Here is a 23,581-nt window from a genome sequence, read left to right as displayed (position 1 = left end):
CTGGGTACTACTCCAAGGCTGGTTGTGTATTTTCCTTGCAGGAACTCCGGCAAGCTAGCCCTCCGCTGAGAACAAGGTCACCTAGATAACCAAATGTGGAAGTACGTTAGGGGGTGTAAAAAGATAGAAGAAATTGAGAGGTGTAACAGTGTAAACGGATATCAAGAGGTGTGATGTTATCACTGTAAGAGTCTGTGGGGAAGAGGGTAGGAGAGAAGATTTTCTGTGAATCTCATGAGAATTTCCAGAGAGAGACAAGGGTCTCGACAGAGAGGGATGGCTCTGTGAATCCATCCCCTCTAATCCCCATTACGTGATAGCACCGAAGAGTGTGTCTGTGTCCCTGCCGCCAAGCCCGTCCAGCCTTGCTGCTGGGGCAGCCCTCCCAGCCCCGCCAGGGGAAAGGCAGCAGAGATTGGGCACAGCCCAATGTTTGCATCAGCACTGCCCTCAATCATTTATAGGCCTTTGTCTTAAATCTTAAGTGTCTTAAGGTTATTTAGTTATATAGAGAGACAGAGAGCTCAGTTAATATGTATCCATAACCTAAGATATTCATAAGAGACTGTATCTGCATGAACAGAATCAAGCACCCAGGCCACTCTCAGTCCTGTAATTACTGCATTTCCATGTTGCCTCCTGTTCACACCCGGAAGTCGAATTTCAAATATTGCTTTTCAGACTGTATTTGAGACCAATTTTAGCTCCGCTTTCCTTTCTCCTGCCTCTTGCTGGCCATCAGCCACCAGACTCTGCACAATGACCAGCTGGCCCCTGGCAGATCTTGGGCCCAGGTGTGAAGTAGCTAGAGAAACGTTTCAGAGCCAAGAAGGGAGTGATTTCATTTTCCACTGGCAGTATGCAGAACTGAAGGGGATTCAAGTGCCTTCAGAAAAGCTTCCTTCCAGTGAGTAGAGTTTTGGGGAGTTTCCAGACTTACACTGCTTTTATTCTTGGAAGCATCATTGTCCGTTTTCCCCTTTCCATTTATATCCCAGGAACTGATTCAGAAACCATAGCAATTGGATTTGGACTTGCTGAATGCTAGCAGACAGCTGCCCGCACTCTTCCTGAGATTCCTGCCAGCTGGGTTAGGTACCAAGTGCAAGCACCCCTGAGCTGGCCGGCCAGGTCCTCCAGCTCCACCCGTGCAACAGCAAAGTGGCCAGAGCTGCAGTGCTGTGCTTCGTTCGTTAGACGCTTTGTGGTTTGGGCTCAGTCAACCAGGGTATGATTTCAACCCCCAGTAACGGGTTTGGGGCAGCTGCCCAGTGAGGCAGGTTTCATCCTGCTTCCTTGGCTGTTTTTTCTTACCTCACACCTTTTTCTTATTAGCCTTGGATTTCTGTTTCCTGAGCCTGTTGTTTCCACGGATTCAAACAGGCTTCCAGGAGGACCTACCAGCCTTCTTGAATAAAATGCAGCAGTGAATGTCTTAGGTTTAAAATTGCCTAAAATGTGGTCTAAAAAGCACTAAAAATATTGTTACCATCCGGATTGAATAAAATCCTATAGAGATGAATTCCTTGACTTGAGTCGTTAGGTGAGCTGGCCTCACCTCACGAGTAAATGTGTTCAGTTAAATAAGATGAGATCAAATAGAGGAGTGTTACCCTGGGAAGCGGCCTGGCCTCTTACGTCAGCAGCCCACCAGGTAAACACCATGGAAATGCCGCAGTTAGGAGGGCTTAGGATGGTGCCACTAAAAGGAGAGGTTTTTAAAACAGGGAAAAAGTGAAATGTGTACCCCGATCATGGTTCCCCTGTGCCAGGCATTGTGCTAAGTGCTTTCATCCACATCGTCTCCCTCCGCCTGAGGGCACCCCAGAGCTGCTGTTAGGGGGTGCAGGGGCTTGGGGGCATGGGGTTGGAGGGGTGGGTTGACAGCTCGCGCTAAAGGCCTGGCAGAGCTAGAGCTGGGCTCTTCCGTGACCGCTGCCGACCCCGGCCTTACCTGAAAGCCCTCCGCTGAGCAGTGCACAGGATTCGTGGGCAAAAGGGCAGCTGCCCTTTACCTCCTCCTTTTCAGGCTGGAAAAAACCCACCGGAATAACAGCAAGCCTTTAACCTGTGTGCCACAGTGACCTCCCAAAGATACATGAAAAACCCCGCACAAAGTGAGTGTTCCACCCTTCTGCATCTCATGGGTATTCACGGTGACATCAACACGATCTTGGGGACATTCTGACGGCCGCCGCTCAGTGTCCTCCCTGGTCCCGTGGTCACGGCGGGCAGCAGAATCTTGGGCCAACTATGGGGACACGACAGCCCGGTGACCAGGCAGCTGGTGGGAGGGGGCCATTGCTCAAGCCCGTAATTCGCAGTCAAAACAAACACGATTAGCTGGGGGTTGTCACTTTCAATCAGGGCCTTTAGCATTGTCTGGACGTGGCCTCAGAATGAGCCCCGTGGGGCTCCTTGGCAGGCTCTGTGCAGATGGGGAGGCGTTGAGGAAGGAAGGGCTGCACGGATCCAAATCAGAAAGCCCACCTGGGCCTCGGTCACCTCGCATGAAAAGTGAGAGGGGGTCTTCCTACGAGGCTTGCTACTGGAGTTGAAAAACAAGAAAGAGTGGCTGCAAAGTACTGTCTGAAAGGTGACATCACGACGATCCTTGTTAGGCTATGAAATTGCTGTCCAGAGGGCTTTTGTAACCGGCCCAGGTCACCCGGGCCCTTCGTGGCAGAGCCGGCCCTGGAATCCGTCTCCTGACCTTCAGTCCTGTGTGATTTTCATCAGACGCACAGCCTGACAGTCACACAGGAACTGCCGCCCAAGTCCCTGGGTTCCAGTCCCATCTTCTAAAGATAGGTATCATTTTATCCTTGTGATCCTGGGGCAGTCATCAAAGGAAGATAAAATTATGCCATGTCGATTCAGGATGTCCATACAGTTTTTCCCTCCAAACTAGCACACTTTTGCGAGTGAAGTGAGGGGATAACTGGACCAGACGCTGGAGCCAAAGCGCTAAGAGAAGCGCCTGGGCGGGGAGAACGGTGATTCCCACACACCTGGAAAGGTTCACGCGAGTCAGCTTCAGTTACGTGCAGGGTTCAGTGAACTGGGTGGGACAGCTCATTCCCTAAGCATTCTGACTACTAGTGACACAGTCCTATAGTACTGCTCACCCTGTCTCATGGTCGTGGTGACTAAATAATAGCGTGTGTGCCTCCTGCACAGGGAGCGCTCAGTAAGCATGTTCATCCCATGCAGACACTTGCTGGTCAAGTCCCCTGGCATCCAGGCAGTCGCTCGTCTTCCAGGTGAAGTGTACAGTGAGACGTATGCCCAGCTCTTGCTCTCCTGGGTGTGGGCAAGGGGCTCCTTTTGGTCTCCTTTTTCCTCTGAAAGTGTGCAAAGTCTTTGATGTGTATAAACGTTATGTTTTTGCCCTGTAGACGAGTAAATCACCTTCTTTCCACATTCCCGATATTTTTTCAATGGCTGTCCTCCAGTAAGGAATCAATAAGGGGAACTTCATTGAAAGCTTTAATTAGGTTCACTATTGATCCAAAAACATACCTCAGAAATCCAGTTTTTGTTCAACATTCTAGCCCCGTATATTCACAGAACTTCAGTTCTGATACAAGCAATTGATCTGCGACAGAGACCCCAAGGTGAATTGGTAAGAAGCAGGGCTGTGTATGGGCTCTGGAATGTTTTGATAGGAGTTCAGGTCCCACCCAAAGGCCCGCAGACCTCTAGAAAGCAGGACACATGCCTTACTGTGGTGGCCTGGGGCCACCTGGGGAACTTTGAAGAAACGCTGCTGGCCCAGGCTCACCCAACCCGACTCGCTGTTTCCCAGGTCTGGGCCCTGCCTTGGGGGCGGGGGTTTGAAGGTTCCCGGGGTGGGGAGAAGTGCCCCCCCGCCCAGAGACACTGAGAATGGTTCTTCCCTTTCTCTCAGCACTTAATACCTTGTCTTCCATCTAAAAAGTAAGACATGGCCGTCCTGGAAAATGGCCATGTAGTAAATAAAAACCTTGTCGTCCAGAGATAACCATTGTTAACAGATTAGTATGTCTAAGTGTTTTTTGCTCATTAACAGTGTATCCTGAGATTTTTCTGTGGCATTTAATGTTTTAAAAAGATGTTTCATTGTTAGAGCACTCAATTTTATATCTATGCACAATCATTTATTTATAATAGTTTCTTAATATTGGACATTCAGCAATTCTTTAAACAAATACTATTTTTAAAAATGTCCATTTCTAATTTTTATCATAAGGAACCATTGGATTTGACGTAATTGGAGAATTCATTCTCTGCTATGGCCCCGTGTCCAGTAGACTCGAAGCCTTAATATGTGTGTTTCTGGGGGTTTTTTCCTGGCATTTCAAAAAGAATGAAATACATTGTTACAACCTATGTAAATATCAGCTTTTGAGAGAAGGAAATTTCATAGAAATAATGAAACATTGCAGCCTTTTATTTATTATTCTTTAAGTTTACGTGAAAACCTAAGATGATTTCAAAAAATACCCTAAGTTAAAATATCACCAAGACTCTGCTTAGACAAAAGTTCAATAAAAGTGCATCAGGCTCTTGACAGGCATGATCTCTTAACGCCACGATAGGCTTGTGAAGCAGGATCTTACCTACCAGGATAACTGCAGAAACGCCACGCACAGTGCCCACACAGAGTATGTATTCAGTGGTTGCTATTTTTATGAATTCTGTTTAATACATGTGTATTGTCCTGTATCACATTGAAGAAGTTATATTTATCATTGCCTAAGAGTTTAACTCTTCTGTCTTTTAAAAATAGATTCTGTAATCAGTCACAGGATTGCAGAGTGACTCACAGACCTATAAATCTGAAGGGTTTCCTGGAAGCCTTCTCGGAGGTGGAGGCTGTTAGGAATCCCTCAGGCCTGGCACAGGGGCCCCTGGGACCGCAGGACACGGGTTCCTCAAGGTTTCACTCTCCACCCACAAGTTCCCTTCAGATGCTCAGGCTGCTGCTAATCAGATCCGGTAACGTATTTACATCAACTCTGTCAGTTACATGGAGAGCTTCCTGTGTGCCCTTCCCTCTTCCATGTAACTCCATGTACACAACGACATGCCGGTGTCGTTGCTGGGTACTTGGACTGGTTGTCCCCTGGACTGCATAACTGGAATGGAGAATAACCTCAGTAAACTTTATAATCCTCCGGGCAATCATGTATTGTTAAAATTTTACGTTTTTTTTTTTTTTTTTTTTTTTTTTGTGGTATGCGGGCCTCCCTCTGCTGTGGCCTCTCCCGTTGCGGAGCACAGGCTCCGGACGCGCAGGCTCAGCGGCCATGGCTCACGGGCCCAGCCGCTCCGCGGCATGTGGGATCCTCCCAGACCGGGGCGCGAACCCGGTTCCCCTGCATCGGCAGGCGGACGCGCAACCACTGCGCCACCAGGGAAGCCCAAAATTTTACGTTTTAAATGACAGCAGGTGTGTGTAGGAAGATGCACAGGGTCCCAAAACACAGATAAGCGTCTGAAGTTGGAAAGAAGTGTCCGCAAGTCAGGGTTCAGGGTGTTTTATTAGCTTCCTCAATTTGGAGGAGGGGGCAGAGTGTGTCGGTTCATAGTTATTGTTATAATGTTACTTGTTTGACACTTGAAAATACAGCTTAATCATGCTAGAAAGGAGAGATTGCCCTGGGAAAAGGGAGACTTGACGGCATGGATTTGAGAGAACCATGCGTGTTCTTTGTTTAAACGCCTCTCGGTGCGGGTGGATCCCTGATCTCAAGTGCGGGGAAAGTCCAGGCCCTCTCTGCTTCCGATCCAGGGTAGGTGAGTGAGATTTCTGTGCCCACACTGTGCTCAGAACTCCAGCCCTGGCAGCTCTCCTGTTTTGCAGGTGACTTGGTAAGAGGCCGTGAAGGGTCCTGAGCTGGACTGCACTGTCCTGGCCCCCGCGGGGATCTCCTGTTCGTATGTTCTGCCAGCCCCATGCATGGCCCCTTGAGAAAGCCTGATTCCTGACGGGGGATTCTGTTCAATCCAGGCAGCTTTTCTTATAGGGAGCAGCAGTCCTAGAATTTTTTCAAGGAAAATTTCAATTCATGTATCACGTAGAGTCAGAAAAGTGCACAGATCAAAGGGGTGCGATTTGATGAATTTCACAAACCAAACCCCCCTTTGTAACCAGCACCCAGATCAGGATAACAAGCCTCTTGTGTCTCCTTCTGGGGCATGGTAACCACTATCTTAATGCTAATACCATGGGTTGGTTTTGCCTATTCTTGAATTTGTATAAATGGAATCATCCAGCAAGTACTCTGGTGGGTCTGGTTTCTTTCACTCAACATTATGTGTTCAGAATTGTCCATGTTGTTCTATGGAGTTGTATTTCTCTCATTCGCAGCTGTATAGTCCATCATGAGAGAGTTCTACACTGCATTTGTCCATCTACCATTGACGGGCGTTTGAGTTATTCTCTTTTTTGCAGTTATGAGACAGTGAATACTATCGCACATGTTTCTGAATACTATTGCACAGTGAATACGGTGCACTCCTCTGCATTTCTGTTAGGTACATAGGAGAGGAACTGCTGGGTCGTCGGGTGTGGGTTTGCTCTACTTTAGTAGATATTACAGAAAAATTTTCTGAAGTGGTTTTAGCAAACTATACTCCACCTGCAGTGTTTGAAAGTTTCAGTTGCTCTGGATCTGCCCCAATGCTTATGTTGTCTGATTTTCTTATTTTAACTATTCTGATGACTGTGCCCCTGGAAATCTAATGGTGAAAGTCAATATTCATTAACCTTCTTAAAATTAATTAATTTTCTTAAATTTATAAATATAGCCTTTATGCCAAGGAGGTAGCATGGGACCTGGAACAGGCTATAAGGCAGAGATGGGCTTGAACATTGCTTCTGCTTCTGTCAACTGAGTAGCTTATCTTTAAACCTGGGTTTCTCCTTTCGTAAAATTGGAATAAAGGACAGGATTAAGTGAAGATTAAATGACATAATGTCAGAAAACAGAAAAGGCCTGAGGCACTACATTCAATAATGGTTTGTTGTTTATACCCCACTCCCTGCAGATTTTTAAAAAATTCACATTTGCTACAGAAAAGCTTGTCTTCTTCAGCAAAGCGTGAGGGTTGTGTAAGGCCATGGGCTGCAGTCAACTCTGACCAATGACCGTGAGCTGACATGCGGTCTCTTTGCTTTGTTCTCTCCCTAGACGATATGAATTTTCACAGTTTTCCCAGGGCCATTCCCTAAATCCTAGAGGATGACACTTAAAAGAGAACTTGGGGACTTCCCTGTTGGTCCAGTGGTTAAGACTCCATGCTTCCAAGGCAGGGGACAGGGGTTTGATCCCCAGTCAGGGAACTAGATCCCACAGGCCGCAGGGAACAGCCCCCCCCCCCGCCCAAAAAAAAAGTGTGGAAATCCTCCAGCCCAACAATTCACTCCATTAAACCGTAACTAAGCCTCAGGAGGTAGAATGACTCTCTCGAGGCCCTACAGGTGGTTGTGGCCTGGATGCTCCTAGAGCTCAGACCCTCTGACTCCAGAACTAGTGCTTGTCCCACACTGTTTGGTGCCCCTAGTCAATACAGCGTAAATCTGTATTTAAGCCATAATGAAAATGAAAATAACTTCTGACATTATGCAGTTAATATAACTTCTATCTTGTTCACAATAAATCTAACACCTCTCATACCAATGTCAACTATTAAGCAAATTCGAGAGGAAATGTATTTGCTCTTTTGATTCCAGTGGTTTATAAAGTGCGAGAGGGGTGTGGTTAAAGGTTTTCCTGCCCCCATTTTAGGTCAGTAAATGTTTATTGAATGAATGTGTGAGTGGAAGAGAGATCATGGCACCCAAAGAAAGATGTAACATTCTAGAAGGGAGGGGCATTTCCTCTGGGAAAATCTGTCCTCTCTAACTTCCACAATTAAGAAGCATGTTACAGTTAAGCTGCAAGAATCAAACAAGGCAGCTTGTCAGAACGGAAGGCCTTTTGGCCGTGGCTGCTGCGTGGAGGAACATTTGGTCCTAGGAAAGCCAGGGTGACCCTGGAGACCGGGCACTAAGTGAGGGGAGCCGTGCATCCGGGTCACGGCCCTGTCCTAACGGTAGGAGCTCTGTGGAGTCACCCATACCCTCCGCAGCCGGTACCATCCGTGGGCCACCTTCTCAGACTGGTCCACAGGCGTTTTGTAGGATGCCCTTGACGGACACCAAGGAAATGGGCTGACGCCCCCAGCCTTCACGTCTGTAAATCCACGTTGGAACTGCACGTGCGCTCGCACCTCGTTGAGAGCTTCGCAAGTCTCCAGCACACGTTAAGTTTTTATTGGTGAATCCTTTATTTGTCTCCATAAAATACTTAGAAGGAAGTTCCCCCTGCAGGTTTTCAGCAGAACTGCTAGAGCAGGGTGGGCCCAGCAGGTCACTGAGGACCAGGTCTGCCCACTGCTGGGGAAGCTGCTTCCCACGGGGTCAGCCCTGTATCAGCCGCCACCCTCCCCCGACCAGGTGTCAGTGACACGGCTGCAGCAAGTCCAGGAGACACAGTGCCTGCCCCGCAGAAAGCTCGCATCCACCGGCACACGGCAAGTCAGTCAGTTACTCACAGCCCTGGGATCAGCGGTGTCAGCTCGGGAAGGCGCCAGGGGTGGCGGGACACTGAAGTGGCAGATCAGAAGGCCCAAATCGTCCCCATAAATGTGCTCTCAGTGCCACACTGGCAGGAAAATTGGTGGTTTCACTTTGCAGATTCTTACTGGAAAGCTAGAGTTTACAAATACACTCCAGGGCTTCCCTGGTGGCGCAGTGGTTGGGAGTCCGCCTGCCGATGCAGGGGACGCGGGTTCGTGCCCCGGTCCGGGAAGATCCCACGTGCCGCGGAGCGGCTGGGCCCGTGAGCCATGGCCGCTGAGCCTGCGCGTCCGGAGCCTGTGCTCCGCAACGGGAGAGGCCACAGCGGTGAGAGGCCCGCGTACCGCAAAAAAAAAAAAAAAAAAAAACACTCCAAAAATGTTTTTATTTTTATTTTTGACAAATTCTACCTTTGCTCCAAAGGCAAGGAGAAAAGAATAGAGGTCCATGGGGAGTTCAGGTAAGCCTGCAAGCACTTGCCCCTTCCCCACTGCTCATTTTACAATTAAAGTGTTACTACATTTATTACTGCAAGAAAGGCATCATTATTAAGACCTTAATTTTATAATATTGTCTAATCTGATAAGAATATGAATGCTGTGAAATGCAGGCCTTTTGAAAGCCTTCTCTAATACTACACTGAGTACTCTGTTCTCTGTGTGCACAGTCTGTGTGATGGTCTGCAAGTCCTTTCCCATGAGATGTCACACAGTGAGATTATAGGCTCAGAATTCAACATCAGACTCTCCCTTTCTTTGATAGGGTAGGATATGACCTAAGTGTCTGATCCCAACGCAGCCTTTGGAGTGTTTAAAAATGCATGGTGACTATAGATAATAATACTGTCTTGTGTGCTTGAAATTTGCTAAGAGAGTAGATCTGAAGTGTTGTCTCACACACACACACACACACACACACACACACACACGGTAACTCTGTGAGGTGATGGATGTACTAACTTAATGGTGGCAATCATTTCATAACATGTGTGTTATTAAATCATCACATTGTACATCCTAAATAGATACACTTTTTATTTGTTAATTATGCCTGAGTAAAGTTGGGGAAAATATATGGAAGTAATGTTGGCTCTCAAGTTGTATATCTCCAACAAATGTTTAATCCTTGGAAACCAGACTTTCAAATTGCAATGTAGTCAGAGATGGTCTTATCCCAGCAAATGTGAGAAGAAACTGTCACTGTGCATTTTCTCCCCCGAGTCAGTGTGTGCACTTCCTCAGAATATAATCCGTGTGTTCTCACCGCGCCACTGAAACTCATCTGGGAAAGGTTCGGAGACTGCCTCTGTAGTTGAGATCTGGTCCGTGCCTTTCCTCTCACCTGCTCCGAGCTTTTGCAGCTTTGGACAGCGTGGTGTCTGCTTTTGCCTCGTGGCCTGGGGGACCACCGTGTCCCAGCTCTCCCGTCTCCTTCATCTCTCCTTGTTGGTGATATATTTTAACAAAATCTCTCGTAATTCATAGGCCCTCCAGGGCTTGAGAAGCGGTGTCCTGAGCTCCTGGAGTACGATTATTGCTGAGGTCAGTGCTCTAATCGGGTGGCTAGATATGACTGGGGACGCTTTTTCTTTCGTGTGAGCCTGGATGGGCCCAAGGCCATCCACCTGGCCAGAGCGGGCTTGCGTTCTGGGTTTTTCCCTCGCGGTGTGTCTCTCCGTCCTCCCGCCCTGTGTGATAGCGCGCGGCAGCGGCTGCATCTGCCAGGTTAGGGGCCCGCAGAGGTGTTGGGCAACTTGATTAACAGCAAAAGGAAGTGCTTGCTTTCTTGGACACATAATCGCTTCCACTCTTTCATTTGAAAGTTGTTCACATTGATAGAGAAGAGAAAGTATGACCTCCATGAGGACATCTATGTGGCTGCGACCCATCTGGAAAGGCAACTACTCATTGCCCTGCAAATCAGCTCATCGGTGGTGGTGTCTGGAATCCTCACCTGTATTTAGTGTCGGTCTTTCTTCCCAGGCCGTCAGCTCCGTGACGGCAAAGACCGTTCACCCCTCCAGTAACAAGCACAGGGCCTGGCACGCATTTGGGGCCAGTGAACGTTTGATGAATGACGCAAGAGCTCATTCGTTCTCCTGGGAACTTCGCTGGTAATCTTCAAACACTCATTCGGAACAGAGGCTGCTTGCCAGGGGCTGCCAGTTATTATTATGTTATTTTCCACTGGTTATGGAGCCTTCAGACTTAAAAGGCATTATTAATATTGCTTGTAAGAAGAAATGTTGATGGAAACGCGTCAAATGGCATTATGGTTAGAAACTTGCCAGGTGTCGTTTTTGGGAGATTAGATAACTGTGTTGTCTGGTAGAGTGAATTGCCTGTTTGTTGCAAGTTAGGACTTTGCTGGACTGGTTTACGGGGCTGAGGGGAAAGAGATAAGTGAATCTTCTAGTGAGAGGTCATCTGTTTTGAAAGTGGGGACAATTCCATGAACCCGATCCAAGTGTTACAACATAGGGAAATGTCCCAGACCGTTCAGGGTAAGGAAGCCCCCAGTTGAACGTTAAAGCAAAAATTCTTCACGCTGTCCTCTTTGGAAACCCCATGCGATCCGGACCTCTGAGTGCACAGCCGTGAGTAGATCTGGGGATGAAACTCTGATACCAGAGAAAAGGTGAGCTTCTTCCATCAGGCACCCGAGGACGAGGCTGTCCTGCTGTCCTTGCCGCTGGCGTTCAGAAGCTGTTTCAACCGAGGAGGTAAAAAGCAGACGGGACTGCTTCTCCCCGCACGGGAGCAGGGCAGGTAGGGCGTGTCCTCTCCATGGCATCGTGCCGTCTCTTCCTGTCAGGTAGTGGCTCGGCCATTAGAGGGGTGTCTTGGACATCTTTGCATCTTCCATGACAAGAAGAACAGAAGATCCTGCCCTTCTAGAGATTGCACTCATCCTGGTAGCCAGCCGGCTGGGCCATGCTTTCTGCTGCCTCTGTCTTCCGCTCCATCCCCAGCCCGGCCACCACCCCTGTTACTTTCTTTCTCTATCTGAATTCCATTCAGAGAATCACCATTAAAAACAGACTAGAAATACACCACTCTGCAGCCTAATGGGTGGTTTTTATCTTTTGTTTTAGATTACCAAGCTTTCCTGGATAACGTCAATTAATTGAACTAAATATTAGAAGGCCTTCCCCTTTACCAGACTCAAAAGGTGTTTCAGTGATGCAGTCGAGTGTGTGCTGTAATTAATTCAGCCATCTAACAAGTGTATTTGTCGGGGTCTGTTCTGTGCAGGCGGGGCTCCTTGCTGTCCGATCCCATCAAGTCACGCTGTATTGTGCGCTTAAAACCGGTTTGGAGGATAGATCTCACGTTAAGTGTCTTAACACGATACAATTTTTAAAAATTAAATAGATACACTGTTAGATTGGTTTAACGTCAGTTCAGACCCTTAGAGTCCATCCCCAAAAGATTCAGAGGGTGGATCTGAGCCCACTTTCTGAAAGAAATGATATCAGTTCACTTAGGTGCTCTGTGAAACAAGCAGTATGGGAATCTCCTCCCTAAGAGCCCTCTGAGACCTCACCACGACCCAGGAGGCTCCGCCTCTGAGACCCCAACACCCACACCTCTCACTGGCCTCCTTTGCTCCCAGCCCTCAGCCTCCCTTGTGGCCCCCAGGCCTCGTCCTCCCTGCCCTCTGGCAGCGCGCGCGGTGATGGTGGCCCCTGCCTGCCTGCTGCCTGCCAGACACATGCCCCCCCCCGCCCCCGCCAGCGCTTTGTGTGCTCCTTCCTTCTAATCAGTGCCCGGCTCGCTTCTGGAGCTGCTGTTCTGGGCTGGCATTCACTCAGCGGATGGACCTGTGTCTCCCCGCTTCTTCCCACCTCCTCCAAGTCTTCTCATGTTCTGTTCCTTTGTTCTTTCTCCCCCTTGTTCCTCTGCAAACTAAAAGCTGCTCTTCACAGTACACTCAAGCCTCAGATCCTTTAGGAAGCTTTTTTATTAAAGGTGCCCTCTATCCTCGCTTAGCTGAGAATTAGCAGCCTGAGCAGTTGCCGTAACTTCTTTCCAGCGTGTCGCGTCCTGTCTCTGCCACGGACGGAGTTCCTTCAGGGCAGGGGCCAGCGCACAAGTGCCTTGTGTTCAGTATATGGTGACAGATAGATGAACTGATTGGTTAATTAATTAATAGTTTACAGTAGCACACCTTCGACGCAAAGATCACATTAACATAATCCACATGCTGGGTTGTTTTAGAGTGATGGCCCATGATCAGGAAAAAAGTCACGAGACTAGGTCACGAATTCCTTTTTAATCTACTGGCTTCCTATAGAAGATATTGAAAATGACCCACCTGGTTCCTCCAGTTTTACCAGGCTGTGTCTTAAATTTCTTGTATGGAAAAAATGTGATGTGCGGCTACAGACCCTTCTTGGTGTGACCTAGTAAGTTTCAGGTGAATTTGTGGAATGATGGTGACGCTGTGGTGAAAGCCAAGGGGTGAAAGAGGTATTTTTTGCACATAAATATCTATTCAAGCAATTAAGAAAGTAACGTTCAAAATGCACTTATAGTAATCAGCATAATCATTCCTTTGATAAACAAACATGAGGAAAACTTAACTAAAAATACTGCATGTTTCTGCTCAAGATTATATGCGCAGAAAGGATATATTCTTCCTAAGGTGTTTGGTCTTTACTTTCTGTTTAGAATGGAGTGTGTGGGGAAATGCATTTCTTCATGCTTGAAGTGTACCTCCACGTAAAGTGTCTGCAGAGGTTACTTATGTAACAGAGGACTGCTGGCTCCGTCCTGAAGAGCTTTGTCCCATCTTTATCATGTGCTTCATTTCGTGAGGCTTTGTAAGAGGAGCTTTAGAGCTGCAGCGTCTCACTGGTATAAATGTCAGCGTCAGTTTAAATCGAAGATGCAGTTTCTGAGAAGGAAAGCCTATAGGATAAGACAGAGGGATCAAAATATGGGGGAAATGTAATACTAGAGCAACTGAACTTTCCCAGATCAAACACAGAATTAAAGCTCTGTGTGTGTGTGTGTGTGTGTGTGTGTGTGTGTGTGTGTGTGTTTCTAAAGCCTAATTAGAGAGAGTGCATAAAGGAATAGGGACATGAACAGGAAAGCTATAGCTTCAGTTACAGGAAAACTCTTTGCTCTAGATCAGTCATGGTTTTAAAATGTCCAGACTTGTCGATATTTTCCCCCTGTGCTATTGGCGCAAAATGTCCCTGTGACATTCCATACTACTTCAATCAAATCTAAAAGCTTTGTTTCAGCATGTTTTATTGAAATCAGTATGTTTCAAATCTCTACCAGGTTTCTGTATAGGCACAGGTAGGCCTTAAATTGGCTCAGTTATTCACGATGGAGGCAGAACCCCACACAAAGTGTGGACCTGGGCTGTGGAGACTTGTTGGACACTGTTGGCGTTTACAGAATCTCAAAATTGCGAGTTTAAGCTCTACAATTACGATGTTGTTCAGGATATCCTTTGGTTGCGGCCTCCAGTTAGAAAGCTGTAGGGGGTCCTCTGTGAATACCATGCATCTGGGGACTCTTTTGAAGTCTGCATCGTCATGATGTGCAGGTTTGGACTCGGCGTAACTAACTCAAAGGACGGACCCTTGTGGGCAGTGCGCCTGGCTGACGGTCAGGGGCCATGACCGCCTGCTTGTCCCTAGGATGCACCGCTGTCATCTGCAGCCCGAGCAGGGAGACCAGGCTCCATGCAAGGCGGGCAGGCCTTCTCGCCCGGTCTGGACTGAACTCAAGGTCTTTCCCAATTATCTAGGCCTTTCGTTTTTCCTTACTGCCGTGACGAGCTCAAAACAGCCCAGATATTTACTTGGAAAGGCCTCTTCTGTGCTTCTATAACAAGCTCTCCCCAGGTCTGTGGATTCAGACTCCTTAACACCTGTCGGGGTTGCCCGTGACCCTGCCACCATGCTACTGGCTCAGCGCGGGAGCATCTCCTAGAGACCTTGTTAAGATGCACGTTCTGGGCTTCCCTGGTGGCGCAGTGGTTGAGAATCCGCCTGCCGATGCAGGGGACACGGGTTCGTGTCCCGGTCCGGGAAGGTCCCACGTGCCGCGGAGCGGCCGGGCCCGTGAGCCACGGCCGCTGAGCCTGCGCGTCCGGAGCCTGTGCTCCGCAACGGGAGAGGCCACAACGGTGAGAGGCCCGCGTACCGCAAAAAAAAAAAAAAAAAAAAGATGCACGTTCTGATTCTGTGCGTCTGCGTTGGGCCCCGGACTCTTCATTTCTAACAGGCTCTCCCAGGCGAGGCCAACGTTGCCAGTCTGCAGACCCCACTCTGCGTCTTGAGGCACTAGACTGTTCCGCAGCTGCCTAACTGGTCTCCTCACACTGCTCTGGAGACCTTCTGGGCCCTTCTCCACGGGGCAGTAAGGCCTTTCGTTTAAGTTAGAAGAGGGAGGTTATTTAGTTTTACGAAGGTGCGACATGGCATAGAGAAAAATAATTCTTGTGCACCGTAGATACCACATGCTTGTGTAGCACAGGAACTCTACTTAATGCTCTGTGGTGACCTAAATGGGAAGGAAACCCAAAAAAGAGGGGATATATGTATTCATATAGCTGATTCACTTGGCTGTACAGCAGGAACTAACACAACATTGTAAAGCAGCTATACCCCAATTTAAAAAAAAAAAAGGATATGGTAGTCTTTAAAAAAAAATAATGGCTTTCCTCTTTACAAGAAAAAATCGCAGCGTTTGAAAATTACAAGCTATTGATATCCCACTTAGAGGTGAAGAGTCCCCTGTCACCAGGGCACTGCCAGAAGCCAGGCTCATTACCACCAGCACTGGGCTCCAGCCTAGGGCTTTGGCTCTTCCGAGCTGACACATTCTAAGGATGACAGTTCCTGCCAGACTTCTGCCTTACAGCTTGTGCTTCTGAAAAAGTAATGTAATTAACCTCTTGTTTTGGGAAAAGTGGAAACTCGCATGCTGTAAGAACTGGCACCGAGAAGCCCGGTGCAACCTTTTATGTAGTTTCCCCAGTGGAGCATTTTGCAACACCAGGATGTTGGCACAGAACCTCCCCTCCCACAGGACCTCGTGCGGACACGCCCTCTTCGGGGCACCATCTAGGTCCTGCTCCAGAAAGCAGCAGGTTTTTCTTTTTTTAACATCTTTATTGGAGTATAATTGCTTCACATTGTTGTGTTAGTTGCTGCTTTATAACAAAGTGAATCAGCTAGACATATACATATATCCCCGTATCCCCTCCCTCTTGCGGCTGCCTCCCAGCCTCCCTCTCCCACCCCTCTAGGTGGTCACAGAGCACCGAGCTGATCTCCCACAGCAGGTATTTTTTAAACGCAAATCTGAGCATGTTCCTCCTTGTTTGAAACCTGTCGGTGGCTTCTCCTGCCTTTAAAATGGCATGGAAAGTCCTCAGCAGCAAGCCCTTCGGCGGCCCCCCGCCTCCCCTTTTGCTGCTCTCTGCTAGACTCACGTCCTGCCAGGGAGCCTTCCACAATCGCAGCTCCTCCTGCAAGAAAGCGGCCCCCCCCGCCCCCCCCACCGCCGAGCCCTTCCCCACACTTGGCCAAAGCTCCTCTTGCCCTTAAGAGCTCAGCTGAATGGCCGGCCGTAGCTCAGGGAATCCTGCCAGGACCGCTCTGACTGCGTCAGGGTCGACCCTCTACACCCTACCCCACGCTCACAGCCACGCTGCAGCACCAAACTGCTGATCCCCGATTTGGTGGCTGTCTGTCTCCCCACTGGAGTGCGGGCTTCCCGAGGCAGGAACAGCGTCAGACCTACCTCAGCCGTGTGCCCGGACTTCACGTGTGCCTGACACACACTGATGCTACAGTGACAGCGCTGATGACAAGGATAGCAGCGATGGCCTCCGCGAGCAGACACGGTCTCGCAGATGTTAACAATTTCGCCCTCACAGCGACCCCAAGAGGGTGGCACTTTTACCCCCGTTTTACAGAGGCGGGAAAGCGAGGCTGAGCCAGAAGTAGTTTGCCTGGGGTGACCCCACCGGTCCCCTCAGAGCTGGGTCAAAGGCAGGCGTCGGAGCTGGATTCCTGGCACTCAGACAGGAGCAGTCACTACGGGCAGCCTCTGCGCCGGTCCCTACGCATGGCGGTCGGGTGTCCAGTGGGCACCTGCCGTACAGACGCCGAAGGGAAGGGGTCGCCGCGCTGCCCTCGCTAAGCGGGGTGCAGTCACAAGGGGCTTTCATCCTAGTGGGCTAGATGCTCAGTAGTTTCCTTATTAGGTTGATTTTCTTTAATAGCTCAAGTATTAGGTAGAGATGAATTAGAAAGTTGAGATTATTTGCAAGTGAGAAGTATAAAGCATTTTGTAAATGTAATTCTATTTGTAAGTGGATGAGGGTATAATGAATATAACATTCATTATATGAAAAGTATTGTGGGATTTGGAGTATAAAATTGACTTAGGAATTGTCCTGTGAAACAGCCGCAAACATCCAGTAATACCCAAACACCCCCTTTTGACCTCAAATCAACACTAAATAAGAAGTGACTAGACTTAAGGTGGTGGGGGGGAGTGCATGTGTATTTCTAGTGGTAAAAACCATTCTCCAGTGAAAATTAAATTATTATCTAGTTAATAAGAGTTCCCCTGTCCCTAGCACATTAATACGTGCTCCCAATTGCTATTTAATATTTTTGGTTTTATATGTCTTTTGCAAATTGAGCTAGCATTTGATGAATGGCTAGGTTCTGCTACCCCAACTTTTGGACTGTTTCCCGCATAAAAATTACAATTCCAGATAATCATGCCACAAAGATCTGGGTCTCATTAGGAGGGAGGGACGCTGGGAGGTGGCCCAGTCTGGCCTCCCCCAAACCAAAGAGCCATGGCTTTCTCTCGTCGTCCTACAAGCGATTCAAATTTTTCAGTAATTCTAAAACCTGATGTGCTTTTTCCATGCAAAGAAGTGTTACAGCATTTTCCAAAGGGGGAGGATCTACATCCCTGCTCCTTTACCCTCTCATTCCCACCCCCTCACCAACACCCACACAACATCTGTAGTTCTTAAACTAAAAGCACAAATTATTGTAAAAGTTAATTGAGCTTACAGAGAAATGTTTGCGTAGGAAACTTTCTCGGCTTCAAGGAGAAAAGTCTGGTTTGCATGGCCATTCCACAGGGTAGAAATCGGTTCGCTGGAGGCATTCCTACAGCCCCACAGGGTAACCCCTTCTGCTGTCACCAGCCCCTTTCTGCAGATCTGACAATGTGCCAGAATGAAACAGCTTAGTGATGAGTCCTCAAAACATAAAGCACACACAGTTTTTCACTCCTCTGGTTACTGGCCTCAATAGAGAGCTTAAAAAGCAAAAAATGAACAAACCAAAAAAGTACTTTAGGTTACAGATCACCAACTTACTGAAATATGTCCATTGCACCTAGGCCCCCCGGCCATTTAAAAGACCTTGGACACCATCCTCACGCAGCACTGGCCTTGCAGGGACCTGCCGGGCCCCAGGTTGCCAGGAATGACTTTATCTCTGTCAGCATGTTCTGTCGGATTGAACGGGACACAGCCCAAGAACCCGGGGCTGGCGCAAGAACAGGTACAAAGTGTCCCCATCTCCTGGAGTGTGAGCTGTTGAGCGTGAATCTGGTGCTTAGACACACAGTGTGGTTCGGCAGCTCTCACTTGCGGTGGTTTTCCAGACCCGGGTACTGGGCTCCAGCCCCATCCCTCCACTGCTCTCCCTTAACTACCAGGAGTCCCTTAGAGCCACAGGCAAATAGGTGGAGGCCGTCTTGGTGAAGCCTTGTAACTTCACGTACAGTACCTGCGTTTTGAAAGACACTAACAATGATCAAAAGCAGCATATGTGGCTCCTGGAGGTTAGTCTCCAATTATCCCCAAGGGGAAAAAATTCAAATAGTTTCCCACTAAGAGGTAAGGAAAACCCCACTCCAGGATTCTTTGTCCTAGAATTATTTTCATGGTGGAGCAGTTTCACCTTGGTCATTGAGCTTCAATGAAGGCTATTTTAGAAAGCTGAGCAAGGAAGAGAATTACAGAATGTCTTCTGTGAGCAAGAGAAAAGCAGAAGAGAGAAGTTGAAGGTAGGAATTTTTTCAAAAGAAGATATGAAGTATGTTTTGTGAATCCCCTGTGTGAGTTATTTTTATGTATTCCCTTGGGTAATGATTAATAATGCAGCAAGGTTGGCAATGGTAAGTTTTCTTGTCTGTTACTCTAACAGACCATGTTTTTGGAAGACATCACTCTGGTTAAATCCCAAATACATGCAGTCAGACAGTGGGTTTTCAACAACAGAATTCTGTACCTGCAGTCAGTAGCAAATCCCATTCCTTTAGGCCAGGAGGATGTAATAGAAACTAAAACCTAAGAGAGACCCAAGCAAGGAAAAATACTTCCTCATCCAAGCCTGAGAGGAATTTACGGTCAGCCCTACTATTAATAGATGCAGTGGAAATTCCATTTTCATTGCTCAACTGCCATTTTAGTTATTAAACTTAAAGAAGTGAATCAAGTCTGCTGAAAACTCGTATGTGATGTTAGTACAGATATTTTAGTAATTTAGCAATATTTATTCATTCCTTATCGCTTGCTGCATTTCTCAGTGTAATAAGCTAAAGGGAAGCCAAAGGAAACAGCATGTTTGCTGTCGTTCTCAGGTGACATATTATTTTTTAAAGAGACAGGATGTGCTGTGAAACAACAGAACGCTTTCACCACCCAAGTGTGAGCGAGTGCACATCCATGAGAGGCAGCCGGGGCTGAGGAACCGGGAGGAGGAGCTGATGGGGAAGCCTCTCTGGAGGGTGTAGCTGTGAAGCGAGACCACACACGTGGAATTCCCAAGAGCACTTAGGAGGTGGAGTCAGGGTGGGGAAAGCACTGCGGTGAGAACAGCAGTGAGAGACTACTGTTGTCTTCAGTATCTGCCGGGCCAGTTGCATCTGTGTTAAGTCAGAGGAAATTATCATGGGTCTAGCTTCTGATCAGTGTAAGGAATAATTCTGGGATAGAGTTGTAAGTCAGGAGTGGGCTGCTATGCAAACTCTTAGCAAGATTAAAACTCTTAGTCACTCGGAAGGACCAGCAGGACTTGATAACCATTTGTCGTGAATATGGAAAGCCAGGATTCCTGGATATGGAGTTGGATGTCCAGTTCTTTTTTTTTTTTTTTTAAACATCTTTATTGGATTATAGTTGTTTTACAATGGTGTGTTAGTTTCTGCTGTATAACAAAGTGAATCGGGGCTTCCCTGGTGGCGCAGTGGTTAAGAATCTGCCTGCCGATGCCGGGGACACGGGTTCGAGCCCTAGTCCGGGAAGATCCCACATGTCGCGGAGCAACTAAGCCCGTGCGCCACAACTACTGAGCCTGCGCTCTAGAGCCCGCGAGGCACAACTACTGAAGCCCGCGCACCTAGAGCCCGTGCTCCGCAACAAGAGGAGCCACCAAAATGAGAAGCCCGCACACCGCAACGAAGAGTAGCCCCCGCTCGCCACAACTAGAGAAAGCCCGCGCGCAGCAACAAAGACCCAACTCAGCCAAAAATAAATAAATTTATAAAAAAAAAAAATAAACAAAACAAAGTGAATCAGCTCTACATATACGTATATCCCCATATCCCCTCCCTCTTGCTGATGTCCAGTTCTAAGAGTAGACAACGTAGCTTCGCACAGAACCGTAACCTCACCGCCCCAAACACATAAATGACAGCTTCCAGCCCCGCACTTCCTTGTAAGTTCTTAGTACCGTATATTTTTAATTCCTCTTTTTAGCTGAGGATAAAATAGGAAGAGCTTAACCCTAAGAAAACCCTTCTGGAGTTTGGCCTTGGAGCAAAATGACTCACTTTAACCAGATTTATCTTCTAGAAAGTACAGAATAAAGGGAATTCTAATCACGTGCTTCCCCACCTTCTGTCAGGCCTTCCTGTAAAACAGAGATTGGCAAAGTACAGTCCAGGGGCCAAATCCAGCTGCTGCCTGGATTTGCTGTTTTGTGAATAAAGTTTTATTGGCGCACCGTGCGGCCTGGCTGGCATTGCTTGTTGTCTGTGGCTGTCTTTGGGCCACAGCAGGGTTGAGTGTTGGGACAGAGGCCCTGTCATCTGCAAACCCAGAAATATTTACTCTGGCTGTTTTCAGAAAAAGTTTGCCAGCCCCTGCTCTGGACCAGCATACAGGATGCTTCAGACTATATTTTCTGGACTCAGACCTGCAGGGTGAGAGGCAGCTCTGGTTGGCGTCACTCGTTCATGCATTTTTCCAGGCGCGTGACCCATCTAATAGCAGATGCTTCTGTAGGAAAACTATTACCTTGAATTGCAAGCTCCTCGTGGAGGGCTTATATGTTCTAGAAACAGTAGTGTCTGAGCAAAGTCAAGATTCTTCTGTGGCAGAAAGTTGGCTCAGGCTTCCTCTGAGTTAACTTTAGAAGGTTTTAGTGATTTCTGAGTCAGTGTTTCCTAGTCACTGAGCCCAGGAATTGGGGTGGGCTTTGGGTCACACTGCACACCAAGGAAAGAGGGGCTGCAGGCCTCCCCCACTGGGACCATTTTAAAATGAAACTTAAAAGGAATATTTAAATTAAGTAGGAGTAAGTGAAAAAATTGTTCATTTTAAAAGAAGCGTTAATTAAAAACACGTGCATACACACAGCACACAAATCCACCTGCACTGACAAAACCACCACAAAGGGTCAGGCGAGGCTTTCCTCTAAATGAAAGATAACAAGAGTAGAGAATGTTCTGAGCAGAAAGCTGGAGCTCTCCTCAGGGAATTCTTCTAAAAGGCGCACAGCAGGTGTGGCCTCCTCAGCCTTAAGTGCCCCTCACAGACCCCCTGGTCAGACACAGGCCCAGACGCCCCTGCTTTCAAGCCCGGGGCTCGTCCCTGTGGCCGGTTAGCTGTGGTCAGTGTCCACTGTTCCTCCCCTCAGGACAGGAAGAAGGCAGAGGGGCCAGCCTCTGGGAGTGCTGGAAGGAAGGAAACAATTCATTCGACTGGACCCAGTCCAGATTTAACTCAGATTCAAGTCGCAGTAATACTTACTGAGTCTACCAAGTGTCACCGGATCCTCCCAAGAGTCCCTATTTTATAGGTGAAGAAAAGGAGCCTCAATGTGATGGAGAAGTGACCTCCGTAGTGGTGGGACCAGAGTTCTTATCCAGTCCTTGTGGCTCCAAGGCCATTGGTCATTGACAAGTCATTGTGAAAGTCGGATGCTATTGTTCTGTAGTCAGAATGGTGGGGGGGTGGGGGGGCGGTTAACTTGCCCCTTTTCTGACTTTTCAAATCCTTTATGACCTGAGTATGAAGCACTGGTTCAAATAGTTGTGCTGAGGACCTGACATGTTTCAGTAACTTTAAAAAAAAAAGCAAGCGGCAGACTCTGCTTGTGGGTGAAATCAAGCCCAGCACCTTTTTAGGGAGATCACTTTTCTCCTTTCACGGCTTCTGATTTGTTCCCAGCAGCAAAAAGGATACGATGACTCCCCGGCAGAGAGCAGTTCCAGCCTGAAGCAGCACAGTGCAAGTTCAGACTCGAGAAGTGGCTTAGAAATCTCAGCCGTGTTCGCTTTGTCCCCTCCACACCCCCGACCCCCCTCCAATCCACCCTTCCCCAAGCGGCACCCCCTAGACCGGCCTCCACCCTTCCCCAAGCGGCACCCCCTAGACCGGCCTCCACCCTTCCCCCAAGCGGCACCCCCTAGACCGGCCTCCACCCTTCCCCAAGCGGCACCCCCTAGCCCGGCCTCCCTCTGCACCTTTGCTTCCTTTCCCTGCTCCTTGTTCTGGTAGGTTCCCCCACAGGCGTGTGTCAGAGGTCCTCTGTGACCTCCTGCGGATCGTCTCCTCTGGGCTTTCCTGCGGTTCTGCAAAGGCCGCCTTTGGAAGTCTTCCCACAGCAAAGGCGGGGCGGGTCCCAGACACCGCGGGGCAGCTGAGGAACTAGACCTAGCCTTACCGTGGCCCGTGCTGCCCGGGGAGGGGTCCTGGGAGCATCTTGGTTTTCAGAAGAAAACACTGGTGTCATGGCCTCTCCCAGTGTCTTAGTGATTACTCCCTTGTTTGGATTTTTGTTGTTGTCATTGGCTTTGGGTTTTTGTCTTTTGTTTTTTGTTTTGGTGGTGGGTAGTGGCTATTTGTGTGTTTGGGTTTTTTTCTAATGCTCATGAGTAAACCAACTGAAATGTGTGGATGTTTAGAGAGATGACCTTGAAACACAATTGTGCACTAGAGACTGATTGCTTTAAAACATGAGTAATAATAGATGAAAAAATTTAAAAGGACATTCAAACCATCTTGGGGTGGAGGGTGGGCATGCACAGCCGCATAGAACCCAAACACAGTGCTTCTGCAGAGAAATACTTGCCAGAAAGGTCCTTACCCCCTATTCTGGATTGGAAATCTTTTATTTCCTTGCAGATTACAAATCTTTTCCAGAATTTCCTTCAATAAGAAGAATGCATGGAGAAGTGATTCTTAGAGATAACTATAAAGAACCCAGGAAGGGTCAGTTGTGTCCCCAGGTGGCCCAGAGGAGGGGAATGCAGGGGGGGAAGGAGAAATGGAAGAAACCTAATTTTCTTCGTGTAGCAAATTGTGTGACTGGGTACAGTGAAGTACCAAGCCCAACACCTGGCACTTGTAGGCAGCCTGCTCTTTACTGGGAACGTAGGGTAGCGTGGCTTCATTTGCTTGACAGTGAGAACGCGAGGACCGTTCCCGGGTAGCTCGCGCTTGGCGACTTCTCCTCTTGCCGACCTGGGTTCCTTTAGCGGCTCTGCACCGCTTGGCTGTGAGATGTCCTGTGATGATTTCTTTTTTTTTCTTGGCTGTGTTGGGTCTTCCTTTCTGTGCGAGGGCTTTCTCTAGTTGCGGCGAGTGGGGGCCACTCTTCATCGCGGTGCGCAGGCCTCTCACTGCCGTGGCCTCTCCCGCTGCGGAGCACAGGCTCCGGACGCGCAGGCTCAGCGGCCA

General features: G+C 48.3%; 1 protein-coding gene and 2 long non-coding RNA genes across 3 annotated transcripts in view; 1 reads left to right on the top strand and 2 right to left on the bottom strand.

The window, feature by feature from the left end:
* Positions 1-23,581, bottom strand: part of LOC114486359 (uncharacterized) — a 464,012-nt gene that overhangs the window by 359,846 nt on the left and 80,585 nt on the right. The window lies entirely within an intron of this gene.
* EGFR (epidermal growth factor receptor) overlaps positions 1-23,581 on the top strand; it is a 206,243-nt gene that overhangs the window by 106,952 nt on the left and 75,710 nt on the right. The window lies entirely within an intron of this gene.
* Positions 9,591-18,151, bottom strand: LOC129392149 (uncharacterized). Its single transcript, XR_008617512.1, has 3 exons — positions 17,987-18,151; positions 17,676-17,866; positions 9,591-15,135 (listed from the first exon to the last, which is right to left on the bottom strand). It is a non-coding gene; the product is annotated as an uncharacterized lncRNA (long non-coding RNA).

The sequence above is a fragment of the Physeter macrocephalus genome, chromosome 5 (assembly GCF_002837175.3).
Source record: "Physeter macrocephalus isolate SW-GA chromosome 5, ASM283717v5, whole genome shotgun sequence".
Lineage (NCBI taxonomy): Eukaryota > Metazoa > Chordata > Mammalia > Artiodactyla > Physeteridae > Physeter > Physeter macrocephalus.
The sequence above is the reverse complement of the archived record's forward strand: the minus strand, read 5'-3'. Positions and strand labels throughout refer to the sequence as shown.